Raw genomic sequence first — 11,092 nt, 5'->3', positions numbered from 1 at the left:
TTATTGGATATGCGTAGAAAAAAAAAAACACAAAACAAAAAGAGAAAAGAGAAAACCAAAGAGATGCATAGGCTGCCCTATCGCATGCTCTACACGCCTACCCATCAAAACTACTTTGGACACTGGATCTGTCGTTGTAACCATAGCTGCGCCAGGAGGTTGTACGTGCAAGTGCTTGGGGTGAGGTGGACACAGGACCCGAACAAGACCCGGGAGAGCGGCACCGGCGGGTGCCATGCAGCTGCACAGATGCCCGTGTCTGCCCTCTGATGCATGCAGCCAAAGACCCGTTGTTTGTCCCCCTTTCCTAGCACGCGAGGAGCTGCCTGCCTGCCTGCCTGCCTGCCTGCCTGCAAGCTCGCCATGGCACAGATGCAACATGCTGGCTGACCGACGGCGGGTTCCCAGGTACGCCTCCTGCCTTTTTGGGAACTCGCCCTCTCCCCGTGCCCTTCCAGCAACCAGCATCCCTTCCAAGTCCCTCCTCCTTGTCATCTCCAACTCTCACCGGTCCCGGCAGGCTGGGTGGGGAAGAGGAGGGAAGGGGTGGGAGGCAGCAGGGTTGGTTTTGGCTGAGGCAGCGCCTCTCCCCACCCAGCCCACCTGAGTTTTCCAGCCGGTGCCGCTGCTGCCGGCACCTTCCTCCCGGCCCCGGGCGGCCGGCTCAGCACACCGAGCAGCTGTTGGTCTTGTTCATGGGAGGCCTCAACACCTGCTCCTTGGGCAACGTCTCCCTCCTCTTGCAGAGCGCCGGGCTGAGCCGGCTGGGCAGGTTGGCTTGCTGCAGCAGCTCCCTGAAGACCTCCAGGACGTTCTCATTGTCCTTGGCCGACGTCTCCACGAAGCGGCTGTTCCAGTCCAGCTCCACCAGTGACAGGGCGTCCTCCGCCGGCACCTGCCGCTCGCTGCCGCTCTCCGCCTTGTTGCCAACCACCACGATGGGAGGGAACTTGTCTTCCTTCACCTCCAGGATCTCCTCCCGCAGGCTCTTGACGCTCTCGAAGGACTCGGCGTCATCTACGGCGTAGACCAGGGCGAAAGCATCACTGTTCTGGATCGAGAGCTTCCTCATGGCCGGGAAGGAGTAGCTGCCGCTGGTGTCCAGGATTTCCACCTTGACCGTGGCCCCGCTCACCTCGTACTCTTTGCTGTGCAGCTCCTCCACCGTGCGCCGGTGCTTGGGCTCGAAGGTGTCCATCAGGAAGCGGCGGATGAGGGCTGTCTTGCCCACGCCGGCGGCACCCAAGAAGACCAACCGCACGTGGTTCTTCTCCTTCACCACCAGGGACATGGCTGGGCGCAGAGGGGACGGGATGCTCCGCAGCTGGCGCTCACCGCACGGGTGTCCTGGGTGGCCGCAGCCCCGGCGTCCGTCTGTCCGTCCGTCCTCCCCTGCACCGGCTCGGTGCAGCTGGCAAAGTTTGGTGCCACCTCCCTGCAAACTTCTCCCGGCTGTTCTGCTGCGGACGCTACAGTCCCCAAGTCCAGCTCATCTTTTATCCTGGTTCCTCTCTGCCATGTGGCACCAGGCTGTCCAATCTCCGTGGGTTGAGGGTGCTGAAGGAGGGAGGGCAGGGAGGGAGGAGAGCCGGGTGCTCCGGGCCAATCCGCGGAGCTCAGCCCTGGAAAGCCACTCCAGCCCTGGAGAGCACCGCGCTACGTTGCACATTGCACTTGCATCGCCCGCTGCTGCTGCCAGTAGCGCCGGGGAGCCGGCAGCATCACAGCCGTCACGCTGCGCGAGCCGTCCTGCCCTTTTGTCCTCCCTGGAGATTAATGTGTGTTTCTTGGCGTGGGCTTGCTGGCAGCAGGGGGGGGTCCCCCACCTGTTGGGTGGCTCACGGCCGGACGTGGCAGGGGCTGGCTGGTCACCCGCAGCGATTCTTGCACTTATCTGGGGCCAGGGACTTGTTTGCAGACGGGGTTGCTGCAAACATGCCCAACTCTTCCGTAAGCCTATGAAATATTTGACCTGAGGAGAAAAACAAGATCTCCCTGAAACCCGTGCGTCATAACCTCCACGTTCAGCTGTCAGTTATTGTGTGATTTTATGAAATGCTTAACCTGAGGGGAAAATAAAATCTCCCTAAAAACGATGCATTGCGATCTCCATGAGCAGATGCCGAGCAGTCGTGGGTAGGAACGCTGGTCGTGACCCGGATTCAGCAAAACTGTGACCCAGAACGGTTGGTTGACTTATTGGGCGGAGAGGCGGGGTGTGTGTCGCTCCCCGTCTCCGCATGGATGGGCATCACCTCTGGAAGGTGATGATCGTTTGCTCATAGAGGTGCATGTTGCCCGTCTGGGTGGGTTTCCTCAGCAGTCGCCTTCCCTATGCCGTGCTAGAGTTGTTTCAGAAGCTGATTTATGCAAAGTGCAAATACAAAGGGAACTTGCTCAAAAACTAAAATAAGTTTTTATCCTAAATTTGTGCGTGTGTGGGTTTTTTTCTAGCTTTGGACTAGTTTTTGTAGTTTTAATGCAGTTTGTTTTCTTTCCATAGCAAAGTACCAGTTTCAGCGTTTCGTTCTGGATGAATATATTCTGTTGATTTCAAAAGCCCTTTTCACAAGAATTATTCCTGCCTCTTAATTCCCCAATTATCGTTACAGTTTAGCCATCTTAAGAGCTTTCCCTGTCATGAGGAGAGCCAAGAGATTGCACTGGGGCGAGCAGAGTCCTGTCCTCGGCTCAGCCTGCTCTGGGAGAAGGGGGAGGTTGGCTCCCTAACCGGACTGGCAATGGGACTGGTGTCCAAAATTACGGAGTACACCATGGCACCCTGTGGGGTTTTGCACCATCTGGTGATGCACCTTCACTCACCAACATGAAGCTCTTTCTGGAGAGACTTACTGGGCCGTGAGGAGAGCCCAAAGGCGATGCCAAGGACTGAGCCCCAGGAGTTAGAAGGAGCTGAGGACACAGAAGATGTGATGGCATGGCCATAGGACCTCGGCGGGCCAAAAACCAGGAGAAGGGGTGGATAAGCAGAGGGTGCTGGGTTTAGGCACGTGAACGAAGCAATGATCGCGTTTTGGTGTGTGGCATGCCATCAACATGGGTGGAAATGAAGAACTGAAGATGGTGAGGAAGCAGGGCATGGCAAGTAATCTAACCCCGGTTTTGGAAGCTGTTTAAAGCCAAAAACCTTTCTTTTTTTTAATAGAAAAGAATTTGGTTAATGCTTCTTTGTGCTTAGATAGATACAGTGACAGAGGTTTTCAAGAGAGGAGATGAAAGGGGTTTCCCGCGGTTCCTCCCAGCCGGCTATGGCGAAGCTCCGCAGGGCTCAGCCAGCCCTCGGGAGGTGCCGGGGGCCTGTGCGATGCCCTCACCACTGCTTGCTTTCCCAGTATTTCATTCCAAAGGGCCTCAAAACATGGATCTGTTCAACCTCACAACACCCAGTGTCTCTCTTACAGGTGCAGAAATGGTGCCCAAGGTGAAGGAGGAACCCATGACAGGAGGGAACGGGGACCCCGGTCTCCAAACACCCCATCCTGGCTCTAAACCATCCCCGTTATTGCTGGCACCCTGCAGGGACGGAGCCGCTGGGAAACGCCGAGCAGCAACGCCAGCCTTGGAGGGTTTCCCAAATTGTGGCCAGGAAGGTGACCGTGGTGCCGTGGGAGCCAGCACTGGGTCACATCACTACCGCTGTCTGCAGTTTGAGTCATTTCTGCAAAGAGTAGATGTGTCCTGCGTGGTCTGGCCAGGGTGAAGGGCCAGCCCTGGCTGTGTTAGACAAAGAAACGTGTTGCAGATAAGAAGCTCCCCTGCCTTGGCGCTGCAGTCGCACACAGCCTGTCTGTACATCCCCAATGCTTTTTCACATCAGTTGTCTCCCCTTAGTTTTCACATCTGTGCTGCTATGGTTACTGAGAGCCTGAAAGGTTTTAAATCTCCCTCAGAGCAATGGAGGATTTCAGGAGTAATCTTGTTAAGAGATGAGCAATGAATATTTCCAAAGGCCTTTTGCATGAATATCTCGTTCCATATTAGCTTATGTCCACTGACAGCAGGGAAAGCAAAGCGCAGGGGGGCTGTGTGCAGGGAAGGGAAGAAACCAGAGAAGAAACCAGCGACTTGTTTTCCACTGCAGCTTTTTGTGCCCAGAATGATGTGCCTAAACACTGTATTTTTCAAGGAGGGCTTGGCCAGCCAGCTTGGGTCAGGTATTATAAAAAAACCCAATTATTTCAGCCTGTGTTTCCCCCAGGGAAAGATTCATGGGACCTTTATGGGCACTCATGGCTGAGTCCTATAGGAAAGCCCTGCATCCCGCCACGCCGTGCGTCGGTCCGTGGGGACCCGCCGAGATGGTTCTTGGCTTCAGTAGGGCTGCAGGAGCTGCCAGGATCTGGCTCCTGTAACTCAGGTGGAGTGTTGGATCCTGCACCGAGGGCACGTGCTGCACCCGTGGGGACTGGAGCATGGTGGGGGCAAAGCCTCTGCCAGGGCTGAGCTGGAGCGTGCACCTGCGGGAGAGGGGACCGTGACGCCCCAAGGAAGGAGGGAGGGAGGGAGGCAGTGACCTGCCCGCAAGGGAGGGAAAAGAGCCCTGAGCTGCTGGCAGGGAGGAGTGCAGGCAGCGGGAGGAAGGACGAAGGGACGACAGCAGTGATGGGAAGGAGCTGGGATGGGGCACGAATGAGCTGGGGAGTGGGTTTGGGGCAGGTGGAGCCCCACAGCCGGCATTCACAGGCAGCTCTGGAGCAAGGGGCGCTTGGAGACGTGCGACAAGAGGGTTCTTGGTCATCCTTACCCCAAAGCCAACACTCTGCAGGGCCAACAGCCGCGGAGTGGTGGGATACCCCGGGGGGAGGTGAGGGACGGTCCCTAAGGTCCCAGCTGGTGCCGGGGCACAGGCAGAGCCAGTGAGCTGAGCTTGAAACGCCAGCCAGCCCCTGCCTGAGCGCAGCCCCCACGGGCTGGGCAGCCTTCAGCAGTCAGGAAGGGGCAGTTTGGGGCAGAACACTGGAAAACGGTATGTACGCTGCTGCTTCTCACCATGTGCTGGCGGGGGAGAGCTGGGGAGCAGCAGCAGCAGAGGCAGGGACCAGGGGAGGCACAGGGACGAGGGCAGAGAAGGGAGTTGGACCCCCCGCTCCTGGAAAAAGCCAACAGCACTTGGCACGGGAGGAACTCTGGGCTCTGCACAAGTAACACGCTCCCCTCCCACTATTGTCTGCAGCCCGGGACGTGGGACACTGTGGTGCCTCTTCTCTTCCTGAACCAGCCCACGCAGCTGCCTGGGAGGGACGGAGCTCCTCTGCTGGAGGGGTGTGAGCTGAGCTCTCGCAAAAAAAGGTCCTAATGTTCTTCCAAGTTTTGCAGCATCTTTTACAAACGTTCATTTTTATTTCACTAGCAAGCCTTATGGTTGGTGCCTTAAAGTGATTGTGTGAGGGGGAACCCAAAAGAGGACGCGAACCTTTCCCACCGGCCGAGTGCTCCCCAGCTCCGCTGCCGGACACGGCTCCGCTGCAGCGCTGAGATGCGCTTCAGTAAGACCATTTGCAAACTTCAGGAACAGCCCGTGCTGCATCTGGATGTGTTTTCGGGGAGCTCGTATCTCAACGCTCAGCTGTCACGATTCAGAGGGGGACGGTGGCTGCCAAGGAAACCAGGAGCAATGTTCTCTGGCACGGCGCTGGAGCAGCCGGTGTTGGGCATTGCTCCAGTCCCGGACGCGGTGCCCCAGTAACCTGCGCTGCCCAGTGAGCAGATCAGCACCGCACGGTCACACGCGGGGTGAAATGCTTTCCTAGCTGACGGGAGCGGCGTGCCTTGCCCATTGCTCGCAGGCAGTGAAGCATCATTATAAAGGTGGTGGCAAATATTTTGCAGCACCATGACGCATTTCCATGAGTCTGGGACAGCTTCTGGAAGCTGATGGAGCTCATACATGGCTGACTCCTGCAGTGGGGTGCCCGATGCCCTAGCACCCCGTGCCTTTGCACCCCATAACAGGACACAGAGGCAGCGAAGGCAGCCCATGCCCACAGGATGCTTCCACCCCACGCCACCCGCTTGGGCCTCTGCTGCCTGTTTCTGCCCATGGTTAAATTCATGGTGTACGTGAGAGCGGCTGCGTTTCCAGCAGGGCTTTCTGGCGTTCCAGCTGAGAAGGTGAGAAGGAAGCAGTCAGTAATGAGAAACCCCAGCGAGACCGTCCCCGCCGAGCGGCGTGTCCCCAGCTGCTGCCCATCACCGCAGGCAGTGGCCGGGCAACAGCCTCGCAGGGTGAAGCATCGCTTCTCCCACCCGGGATGAGCCCTGGATGAGAGACCAGGCAAAAACGGGAGAGGGGAGGAGAGGGCTGGCAGCGAGCTGCCTCTCTGCCCCCCTGTATCAGAGGTCAGCAAGGCAGGTCCTCACCCCGGCGCACAGGAGAGGGTTAAACCTGCCTCTCCCGGAGATTAAATCCAAATGGCCTTTGATTTAGCGACAGGTGAGAGGAGAAATCTGAACCGCTATACCTTCCGCCCCCACTTGAGAGGGGAGCCACAGCCCTCCCCGATGCATAGATGGATTAGCCATACGTGGTGCTCCATGCCTCCTCTGTCTGGAACAGCGTGTCACCGGACAGATCCTGTTCCCGGCGCCGGCGGGGCTGCCGCGGGGTACGTGCCACCCTGAGCAGGGAACGCCTGCGGCTCAGCCCCGTTTTGGGGGCCACATGGGGGTGACCAGCCCCAGAGAGGGTCACGCCAAGCCTGGCTCCTGCTCCGCTGCCTCCCTGCCGCCTGGTGACCCCCAATGCCAGATGGGGTTAATGGCTTAATTAAAGGCTGTAACTGCAAGGCGGCACGAGGCAGGAGTTGGTTGCAAGAGGTGAGGGCTGAGGTTTGCCCATAGCCCTGGGCTGGGTGTCAGTGGGGAGAGGGGAGGAGAGCAGGGGGGGGTCCTCCCTGCTCCGAGCGGGGCTGAGCCTCCTCCACGTGGGGTCCTCCGGTGCCGGTGGAGGAGGGGGGGGAGGAGATCCCTGCTGGCATCGCGAATTGCTCTGGGGGGACCGAGGGCATCCTCGTGGCATGCCCTGCCTGAGGGGATGGGACCCTCCCCGGGGATGGGGCTGATCCAACCCGCAGCTGGGCTCATGGAAACCAATGTCACACGCGCAGCCATCAGAGAGGGTGCTCGGCCCCAGTGGCACGGCCGCAGCAGCTGGTCTTGGGCAGGGGGGCAAAGGGAAGCTGACCCTGGCACAGACGCTCCCCAGCTCATCCCTCCTCCAGATGACCGACCTCTTCCAAAAGAGGTCATCTCGGGTTTGAAAACCCACCTTGACCCAAGGCCCCGTTTCCTGCCGCAGCCCCCGTACCCCCCCGCCGAGGGGGCCGAGGGACCGGCGCCAGTGCCGGCGCTGCGGGGGGGCGGGCAGGGAGCCCACGAACAGCCTGTACTAGACAACCCCGGGTAATAAAATCTAGTCTCCCTGTAAACAAATGTCTTGCTGAGGACTAAAGGGATTTACCGCAGCTGTTCTCCAGCTTGGAGGAGTTTCTATAGCATCTCTTATCTTGCCCTGGCCAGGATTATTAGCTGGAGCGAAAAGCTCGCCTCTCTTAGGGCCAGTGACACGGCTTTTCCTCGGGTGACATGAGGTGACACTCTCTGCGGCAATGCTCTCAGGTCATCAGGAGATGAAATGTGTGATGCCGGGGTCGCAGGTGTGTGTCTCTGCAGCCCCGAGGTGCCATGCGGGAGCAGGGGTCCAGCCCGGCCCCTTCCTCGGCAGGCTGCAGCGGTCCTGGTGGTCCCAGTGCCCAGCTCTGCCCAGCTTTGCCCACTGCGGTGGCATCGAGGAGGGAAACCCAGCCCCGGCACGTGTCAACCTCTCTAGACACAAGCATATGGCTTCATATTAGCGCTGATCCACTTTGAGGGCCAGTAAAGCCAGCAGCCGGTCAACTGATGGGGTGTTACAAGGTACATTGAGCAGCCGGTTTCCCCCACGCTGCTCCGAGCGGGGCTGAGCCTCCTCCACGTGGGGCTGAACCTTGAAACTCCTCCGCACGGGACTGAGCCTCCTCCACGCGGGGCAATGGGTGGGAGGGCTGGGGACAGGGAGGATGCTGTGACCATCCCCATGCACGCTTTCTCCATTCACCCTTGGCCACTGCAAATGAATCAGTCCGGGCAGCGGTGGGAGGCTCTCGGCTGTATTGCTGATGCTACTGTAGGCATGAAAGCCCCAAATCAAGACCGGTCTTGCTGTTCTGGGTTCAGGGTGCAGGTGGGGAAGGGCAGGGAGAGGGGCCAGGAGCAGAGAGGGGGGGGACAGGGATGCTGACAGACCAGTGGGGCTGAACGTAAGAGAGGGATAAAAAGAAATGGTACAAAGCGTAATAGCATTCACTGGGGCAGGGCTTGCAGGGGCATATCTCGCAGTGCACCTCTGGATGACTGATACATGTCCTAGCATGCACAGGTAAGGTATTTCCAGGAGAAAAATGGCAGAATCAGGTAAGAACACCCCTGAAATACAGCATAGGGTCCTGCCATTGTCCAAGAATCTTAGATGTGGAGTGAAGAGAGGAGCAACTCTGAAGCTCAGAGAAAGCCTGGCACCTCCGAGGGATGACTGAAGGGCTTTGGGGAGTCGGGAGTGGATATATGGCTTCTTGTGGCAGCGTCAGAAGGGAGATGGCACCTTCAGCGGATCCACAGCATTAGCACAAGGTCGGGTGCAGCAGGGTCTGACGCTGGCAGGAGATGCCCGAGACCCCAGACTTGGGAGATGGGAGCACAGAGGGGGGGTTTCCATGGGCGCCTCGCCAGCTTGCCATGGAGCCGGACCAAACCCCCCTGCCTGCCTTCACCCATCCAGGGTGCTCTTGCAGCTCGGGCTGGGGCCACGGCCCCTCTCTCCCAGACTGCCACCGAGGCTGCTGTTGCAGTCTCTCCTCGGATCCCAGGCAGCCGGGCTGCCGCTCTAGTCCCCGAGCGACGTTTGCAGCGGTGCCTCTCCTGACCCGTGTCTTAATGCGAGCAGATCTCTGCATCATGCCCCCGTGCAAAGGCAGGCAGACATGACGCTCTCACCCTGAAAACCAACCGCTTTTTTTTCTTTCTTTCAGAGTGCATGAAAATGTCATGTTGTAAACATCCCCCAGTGATGCTGCCCGCCTGCCTGCGGGAAGCTGCCTGTCACTGCCCATGAAGGCCCGTTCCCTGCTAACTGTATGGCCTTGACTCCTTGGGCTTTCAGTGCCGCGGTCCTCTACCCTTTCCCCAGTGACCCCTTGTCCTTAAATAACAAAATAAACCTTTATATCACGGGGAAAAAGCGACCTCAGCATTGTCCGAGATCTGAGCTGATCTTTGCCGTAGCCATGTTTATGGTCAAACTGCTCCTTCCTTTTCAGGGCATGTGCAAAGGATGGAGGTATCAGAAAGTAAGGTTGAAAAAAAATGAGGTTTCCATTCATTTGACAAGGGAGCTTGATGTTCCCTCTGAACGTGCCAGGTCCCACAGTGTGGGCTGCGTGTCCCCTGCCCCGGCGTCCTGCGAGCTGGGGGACCGGTGACCAAGGGCTGCAGCTCCTTGGCTGCAACCTTCAGCTGTTGAGCCTCAGCATTTTGTTCTGGCTTCCCCCAAAACCTCTCCTCCTGCCCCTTTTGGGTTCAGAGGAAGAAACCTCCGCCCGCCCCCCACTCACCATCCCCGCTCCCTGGCCAGCCTCTCGCCGAAGCCGGCATCACCGTAAGAGCTCCTGACAGCGCTGCTTGAGCAGCCGCTGTCTCCGCTCTGCAGACTGCGCTGGGGGCTCCAGCGCAACCGCAGCCTGTCAGGACATCTCATTTTTAAACCATATTTTCTGTCAGTGAGTATCAGCGCCAGCCGTCCCTGTTCAGCCCAGGGGCACCATCCCACTGAGCTCCTGCGTGCCCGGCTTGGTGTTGCTCTCCGAACTTCTGGTGTCCACCCAGCCCTTGAGCTCTGTCGGTTTCCCCAAGTTGTTCTTGTTTCAAAAGAAGCAAACCGGTGTCGGTGAGCCGTGAAATGGCACCTTCCCCTCGCTGCCTGCGGCTGGAGTCTGCTGTCGTGGGACTCTGCCCTGCCCCGAAGGACGAGCCTTGCCGTGTCTCCGGTTTGCAGGACACCCTGGCCACCTGTAAACCAGCTGCGAACAAGAAAAGGCCCCTCTCGTGGTGGTTAATGGGGCGGCTGCGTCCCTGTATGAGCAGGGGCACTGGGGACTGTCCCCAGCGGGACGGAGACTGCCAGCTAAGCCAGGAGGAGTGATGCTCTGGGAATAAAAGACAAAGAACCCAAAAGCACATTTGCAAGAAGGGAGTGGAGGGCAGGGGACATTGCACGCGCTGACACGGGGGGGGTCCGGTGGGGAAAGGGGGGGCTCGGGGCTCCCCCTCCCTGCAGGGCCAGAGGGCACGGCTGTGAGCCGTGGTGTCTCCTGGCATCAGAGCTGCTCCCGAGTGCCTGAGCAGAGCTCTGTGGCTCTTCAGTGGTTTTGAAGATGGGGAACAACGTCCACTTCAGTTCCATCAGCCTCCTCCGGCATCAGCGTGAAGCAGAGTTGAGCTGGCAGTGGTAAGATACCCCGTGCAGCTGCTTTATGCTCAAAATCAGGTCTCATTTTTATCAAGGCCAGTGTAACTCCAGTGGCACATGGAGGGGAGGGGATGCTGATATAACACCAGGATTTGAAGACCTCTTCACATCTCCCAAGTGGGGCCACGCTCGCCCCGTGGGTCAGGCAGGACCTCCTGCAGCAACCGACTGGCTTTATTTTCCTTGTGCAATGACCTGTGTGCGTGCTCATGTGTTTCTCTCCCTCCCTTCCAATAACGCTCGAAACAATTGTCCGTATTTAACCAGAGCTGATGGATGTGGCTTGTTGTGCTCATGCTGGCCAAGTTCCTTTTCGTTTCACAGCAGGGACGTGGGAAGGAAAAAAGTCCCAGCCTTCAATCCACAGCTCCACTTCCTTGGCTCCATCCCTCTGGCTGAGTGCTGCAGGCAACACTGAGTGTTGCTAAAAACTCTGCAGGAGCAGCCGCAAGGGGAAGAGAAGTCAGATTTTTTTTTTTTTTTAATTTTTTTTTTTTTTAACAAGGCAAA

The 11,092-nt window shown here is 58.2% G+C and overlaps 1 pseudogene; it reads right to left on the bottom strand.

The window, feature by feature from the left end:
• On the bottom strand, nucleotides 1-1,522 carry LOC143167975 (GTP-binding protein Rhes pseudogene; annotated as a pseudogene).
• Between the last annotated feature and the right edge of the window lie 9,570 nt (nucleotides 1,523-11,092).

This window comes from Aptenodytes patagonicus, chromosome 16, assembly GCF_965638725.1.
Source record: "Aptenodytes patagonicus chromosome 16, bAptPat1.pri.cur, whole genome shotgun sequence".
Lineage (NCBI taxonomy): Eukaryota > Metazoa > Chordata > Aves > Sphenisciformes > Spheniscidae > Aptenodytes > Aptenodytes patagonicus.
This window is presented reverse-complemented; position numbering and strand designations above follow the sequence as displayed.